This window comes from Amblyomma americanum, chromosome 5, assembly GCF_052857255.1.
Source record: "Amblyomma americanum isolate KBUSLIRL-KWMA chromosome 5, ASM5285725v1, whole genome shotgun sequence".
In the NCBI taxonomy this organism is placed as follows: Eukaryota; Metazoa; Arthropoda; class Arachnida; order Ixodida; family Ixodidae; genus Amblyomma; species Amblyomma americanum.
In genome coordinates this window covers 131,284,989-131,291,266 of record NC_135501.1, presented here as the reverse complement: position 1 = coordinate 131,291,266, position 6,278 = coordinate 131,284,989, and the positions used below count along the sequence as shown (strand labels likewise).

The window sequence follows — 6,278 nt, the reverse complement described above, 5'->3', positions numbered from 1 at the left end:
CTAGAACCGCTGAAACCTGGAATTATCTTATATGTGCACATATCAGCCATGTTACGTGATCCCTTACTAAACACCACTGATTATCAGCACTGAGCATATAATTGGAATGTCCGTCCGTGTAAAACCAGGTTAGGGCTCCCATTATCTCTGCCAGTGTTATTATCGTTTGGTGCGAGTGCCAAAGAATTTCCATTGGGTTCAATTTGTGGGATTCTCCATGGTTACATAATTGGGACTGGTAGGTTGATTTGCTAATTCTTTTGATATATTTCGAGTTCTTCTTTTTTCACCAAAATTATGTCTTTTATTTAACTTTATATATTCTTCTGCCGTTTTTATTGATATATTTTTTTCCCAAATTCACGTTTGGTGCTTAACATTTTGTCGTAATCGCCTATGGAAATTTCTTTGTTTATGCCACTACGCTTTAGACACTCCCCCCACGTGGGTACCTGCCATGTTTACTGAGGAAAAGAAGAAGATCGCATGTAACCGGTCCCGCTTCGGCATTGGCAGCCCTGTAAAAAAGGCAACGGAAAAGGCTCTACGGGAAGGCGGCCACAAAAAATCGGCGCGGCAAAAGCAGCCAGAAAAGAGGTTCTGGCAGTGAAGATTTAACATCCAGCAATTGCAAGAGCTTTTCTACAGTTGAGGAGCCGCGGGCGCCTCTTCACGAAAAAGGTATGTGAAGCGCCCCGCTTGACATCCTCGGCGTTGATGACAGCTACGTTATATGACAGCTACGAGCACTTATATTGCATAGTACACGGGCCTCTAGAATTTCGTCGGCATTAAAATTTGATCGCCATTGCCGCGATTGAACCCGCGTGTTTCGGGACAGCAGCAGAGCGCCATAACCACTGAGCCACCGCGGCGGCCCCGAACAGGAGGGTATCCCTTGTCGACGGACGCCTTTCCTGGTTATGTGGTTATACGAGAACTCATCAACATATAGCTCATCTGGAGAGAAGAGCAGATGCAGCCCATTTCATAATTATTTAATTGAAAGCATTCCGTCATCACAACAGAAAAATGTAGCATGTAAGGATACTAAAATATGACAATCTTAATCTTCTTCAATCTAATTACGTGCACTGCCGCCCCAAAGCCCGTCTCACCGATCTCCAATTAAGCCTGCTCTCCGCTATCAGCGCCCACCTGGGCCACGCCAGCAAAGCTTCGGATCTCATCCGCCCAGTTGACTCATTGGCCTTTAAACCGCTTTTAAAGCTTTAGGGTGGGGTCCGTTGTACATGTTTGCCTATATATTTAATGTGTCTGTCTGGAATAAAACCAGCTGATGTCTAGCGTTCGTGGTGTCCGTCTTTCTTCTGTCCTTGTCTTTAGCGCTAGTTAACATGTGCATTGACTCATTGGCCGCCCTCTTACGGAGGGCGGCCCCTATAGTCCCTTATATCCTGCAATCCAGGATATAAAGGACTGTAACTCATATTACCTGCCGTATGATGATAAAACGAACAACTAGTAGTCTTTATAGCTTTTGCCGTGACCAATAACTATATAGTTCCACCGACAGCAGACTGTAGAATCTTCGACGACTAAATATGAGGTTGTTCAGAAATCTGGTGCGCACTACTGATCTTAATATTCTGGAGCTTTCTGCTATAATAATCCGCCCAATTGTTTCTTTATGTCTCGGCAAGGTTCTGTTCCATCACTTGTCAGCCCGCGTACTGACGAAGCCCATCGGCAACTGGTGCAAGCCGCCCGCGCTGTTTTCCCACCTCATGCGCGAACAGTGGCTCAATGTGAGCATCCCCGTAGTGGAGGACGGCCAGGGAAACAGGCACCACAGCCGCTGCGCCATGTACGACCTGGCCATCATCGTCTTCAACGGCTCCCGCATTGAGGTACCCCGCCAAGGATCGGTCTACGACACGCCGGACGACACGCACACGCTTATCTCCAAGTGAGCATGCCCTCTCTGAGATGCGCCATCCAGCGATAATTCGACGCCGACACAGAAGCTTAAATAGGACAGTCGAAGCAGACTTTCTCAGCGCCAGAATTTGGAACTCAAATTCAACAATTTAAGTAATTTTCAACACTCTCAAAAGGGTAGAGTATTTTACGATTAGTAGCGGTATTTTACGATTAGTAGAATACGTCTATTTAGAGCAGGTAGTCACCGCAGCTCAGGATCACGAGAGTGAAATAATAATAATAATGGGTTGCAGCGCAATCCGCCTTATTTACAGGATGTGACGCACTTTGTGGAGTGGTGAAATTTTGTCTGGTAATGGTTTAAAACAAATGCACGCGCGGTCGGGATCAACGAAGGTCCAAAAGCGCATATGTTGTGTCAAGTGTGACTTTGACAGCTGCCGCCATCTGTGGCCATCTTTCGAAAGCGCCTTTATAGGCAGTTGCAACTCAAGAATGCAGCGGCGAATGCCTTTCAAAAAAGAGGTTCCAACTGTTGCTCCGCAGCAGAGGCTAAGCAGGAAAGAGACAAAGGCATTTCCCTCACCCCCTCCCCCTCCACTAAGATGCCTCAATTCGCGTGCTGCCAGGGAGCGGGCGCACTGAGGCACGCAACCCTTAACTCTCCGCAGCCCTAGCCCGGAGAACGAACAACCAACTCCCCAGGGCCTAGTCTCTGCCTCATGAAACTCGATCGACGCCATTGGGTGGAAGATCTCCTTTTGAGGGGATTCGCTGCTACATCCTTGAGTTATCAGTATGCTAACATGAACAGCAAATGCACAGTTGGAGCCTCCGGTTTGTTTTCAACCAGAGGATCTGGAGGAGGAGAGGCGCCCATCCGCAGAGCAGCCGTGTAAAAAGGCGGATTGGCAGGTTTTCTACGGTAATGAATATCCCCGAACAGAAAAGTATATAACAGCCATGTCTTACCGGTACTCACATCTGAGGCATAAACCTTGAGGTTATCGAAAATGGTTCAGCTTACATTTTCGGCAACGCAGCGATCTATGGACAGCAAAATGATAGGTATAACGTTAAGGGACAGAAAAACGGCGGAGTGGGCCAGGGAATAAATGCGGGTTATTGACTCCCTAGTCGAAATCAAGAAGGAGAAATGGGCTTGGGCAGGGCGTCGGACGCGAAGGCAAGATAACCGATTCTCCTTAAGGGTAGCGAAGTGGGTTTCAAGAGAAGGCAAGAGCAGCAGTGGGAGGTAGAAGGTTAGGTGGGCGGATGAGATTAATCGGTTTGCGGGGATACGCTGGCCGGACCTGGCAAAGAACAAGGTTAATTCGAGAGACATGGCCGAGGCTTTTTCCCTGCAGTGGCCGTCGTCAGGCTGATGATAATAATGACGCTTATGAATATATAATCTGCTTGAACACATCGACAGGATTAGTGTGTTTAGAGCACTAAGGTTTTAAGGGCACCTTTTGGACACGTTAACATATTTGTAATGAAATTGTAATCGTCCGCTTTAAAAAGGAGCAGTAGGCATTTGTGAACTTCTACATGGCCTTTCGGAGCCTCTCACCGTTTTTGATGAAAAGAAAGGCCGCCGAATTTCGCCGGTGCACTTGCAGTCATCAGGTATGAAGGCTGGAGACTGCAGAGTTTCCAGGGTACGAAAATTGGTAAATGTCAGTGACCCTCACTTCTAACGTGAAATACACCCTGCGTGGTGCGCGGCGATATTGCAGGAAATACTATGAATAATGCGGAGCTATTACAAAAGTTGTCTTGTCTCGAGGTGCGGGATTGTTTTGTCGAAAAGCAATGTGCGACAGTGGGTAGAGCACTGTTAGTGGTCGCCGTTGTCAAAATGGCGGACACTTTCGTATTTTTCTAAACATTAATTTTAAATGAACAGCAGACTTTTATACTACTGCAGCTCAGGAAAGAAATAATTTTAAAGCTGTAAATTTTCAAACTACTCCCTATAAAATCACTGCACTGCACGGACCTAAAAATTCTCTGTTCTGACCCGGGCTGGGCCAAGGCATGAAGATGCGGGTCCGGGTCGCGTTCAGGTCCGTACATATATAGAGGCTTGTGTTACTGCAAGGGGAAGCACACTTGGGGCTTTCTAGCAAAATCACCAATGAGCCTGGGATATGGCGTAGGTTGAAAAAACGTTTAGTCAACACTTATATTCTCTCTTTTTGGTGTCTTCTGTAGTTGCAATTTTTCTAACCCGCAGCAAAAGTACAAAAAATAAATTTCTTTGCTTGATTCCTGGAACGTCCCGGAAAGGCAAAAATCAGTGCAAAAATCTCGCCACAAAGTTTTAGGCTGACGCATAATGAGAAGAAGCTGAACTACGTCATTTGAAGACGGAGTCAGATCCGCTTCAGTCACTGTGCACTGTAAAATACCCTTCGGATGCACTCGCCTGGCCACGCTGAGCGATATAGGAAAAGTTACATGATGATTTTCAATGACTGAATAGTCGCAGAGAAAAACCGCTGATGCAGTTTCTGAAGCACAAGAGTGTTCATGCAGCGGGCTGACCTATAGCAGCGTTCTACTGGAGAGTTGCAAGGTTAAACAGGGCTCATTTGCACGAGAGCCTTCCAGCTCTGCTGATGCGTGAAGGCACTCCTAAAAAAACCGCCCGAAGTTAGAAGTGTAACAGAGGTAACAATTTAAGTTGTATCTAAAAGGGTGCGCGGCCATGCAGCGTGCACGTTTGTCTAAGAAACTGTTACTGTCCTGAGGCCAGGAAGGGCAGCTATCGGAATTTATTGGATAATTTGCATGAAGTTAAAAGTGAAGTTATAAAGCCATTGAAGTCCAAAATTGTGATAGGAAGTTGTTAAATCCTTTGCCATGTTTTATATTTTTTTAAGGCCCTCGTTCCTTCTTTTTGTTTCCCTTTCCGGCCTTTAGCACATTTAAATACTCGTGACATAGCGCATTGTCTCCGCCGTAGACGGCTGTCGTGTGCATTCTGGACGCAACGCAGACGTGGGGGTTCTTCGGCGGGGCGAGTGCACCCAGTGGAAGTTCAAGCAGCGCCGCTAGCCTTCTGAAGCCGCCCAGGAGTTCCGCTCGTGGCCAGTTCTGCTGGTGGCACCGACAGCGAGACGAGAACAGCAGCGGCCACAGCGAGCCCCCGTCGCAGCATCCTGCCCCCCAGAACTGATCAGGCGTCCGCACTTCGCCGACATACGGTTCACAGCGGCGCCCGTTGTGTGCGGGCATAGAGTTTCAAATTCAAATTTATATTTTATAAAAAGCCGGCCTGCCAGTGAAATATACTGCATGCCTGCGTTTCATGAAGCGCATACATTCTACGGGGTGACTCTTAAAAAGCCCCAGATGGAGCAGTTATTTCACGATTTTGTTACATATTTGCAAAGAATGCACTTTCCGAATGCAGAAAATGCAGAACGGAAAATAAGTATTTCAAACACTGCTATTAAAAAACAATTTCAAATCATTTTCGAATGCAAAACCCCAATATCACATCAGCTGTCAGCAGTGCTTAGGCATTAAGGAAGTCCACCAGCTATTTACACCTTTATAAAACTTTATATTGACTTGCCAGAAGCGGGAACCGATTCAATGAGTATCCTGGCAGGGGAAGAAATACTATGTGTTTCCGTTAAGTTCAGCTTTTCATATAGAAGTTATGCTTGAGCAATACTTCAGTGTTATGTAACAAGAACTATACCGTATAAAGGCACTTATGTATAACAAAAAAAAAATCGGGTAAGGAGCAAACAGTTCGAGGGAATAATGCCTTATCACATGCCATCAGGTCAGAAAATCGCACTGTGTTAAGTAATGGTTGCGGACGCCTTGTCCTAGTTGCCGTTCCTCCCCAGGCACTGACTGGGTTCTTCGGGTTGCGGAAATAGGGGTGTGTAGAAAGCTGTAACATTGCTCAAAAGGTTTCACTTGCTCATAACCACACCGAAGAGAGGCCTGTACATCACAAAAATAGGAGGCTGAAAGCTCTCCCAGTTGTAAGTCACAACCCTAAAGAGTGATTACAGGAGTGCCGCCGATTCCGCAATTCCCTTGGGGGCTCGACGGACTACTGCCTCCTCGTGGTGAGCCCTGGGTAACGCTAAGAGTAGTCCAAGAGAGATGGAGATAGTGTTGCATAAGTTCTCTGTCTCATTAGCCGAGCTCGGTTGGCGTGAGCCTGTAAAGCAAGCCGAAGGCTGGCTGAGGTTGGGTTCTCAGTAACATGGGTGAGATCTTACCCGATGCGGCCCTACTGAAAATAGGGCTAACTCGTGCTCCCTAAAGGGGGTATGGCGCCCCGGGGCCGACGGTTCTTGGAAGGTGGTGATCCGCGGCCCCAACCAGAACATTGGCAG

General features: G+C 47.0%; 1 long non-coding RNA gene across 1 annotated transcript; it reads left to right on the top strand.

Moving 5' to 3' along the window:
• Positions 1 to 498: 498 nt before the first annotated feature.
• LOC144135025 (uncharacterized) lies at positions 499 to 5,140 on the top strand. The gene is made up of 3 exons (XR_013315344.1): positions 499 to 681; positions 1,761 to 1,930; positions 4,880 to 5,140. It is a non-coding gene; the product is annotated as an uncharacterized LOC144135025 (long non-coding RNA).
• Positions 5,141 to 6,278: the final 1,138 nt, after the last annotated feature.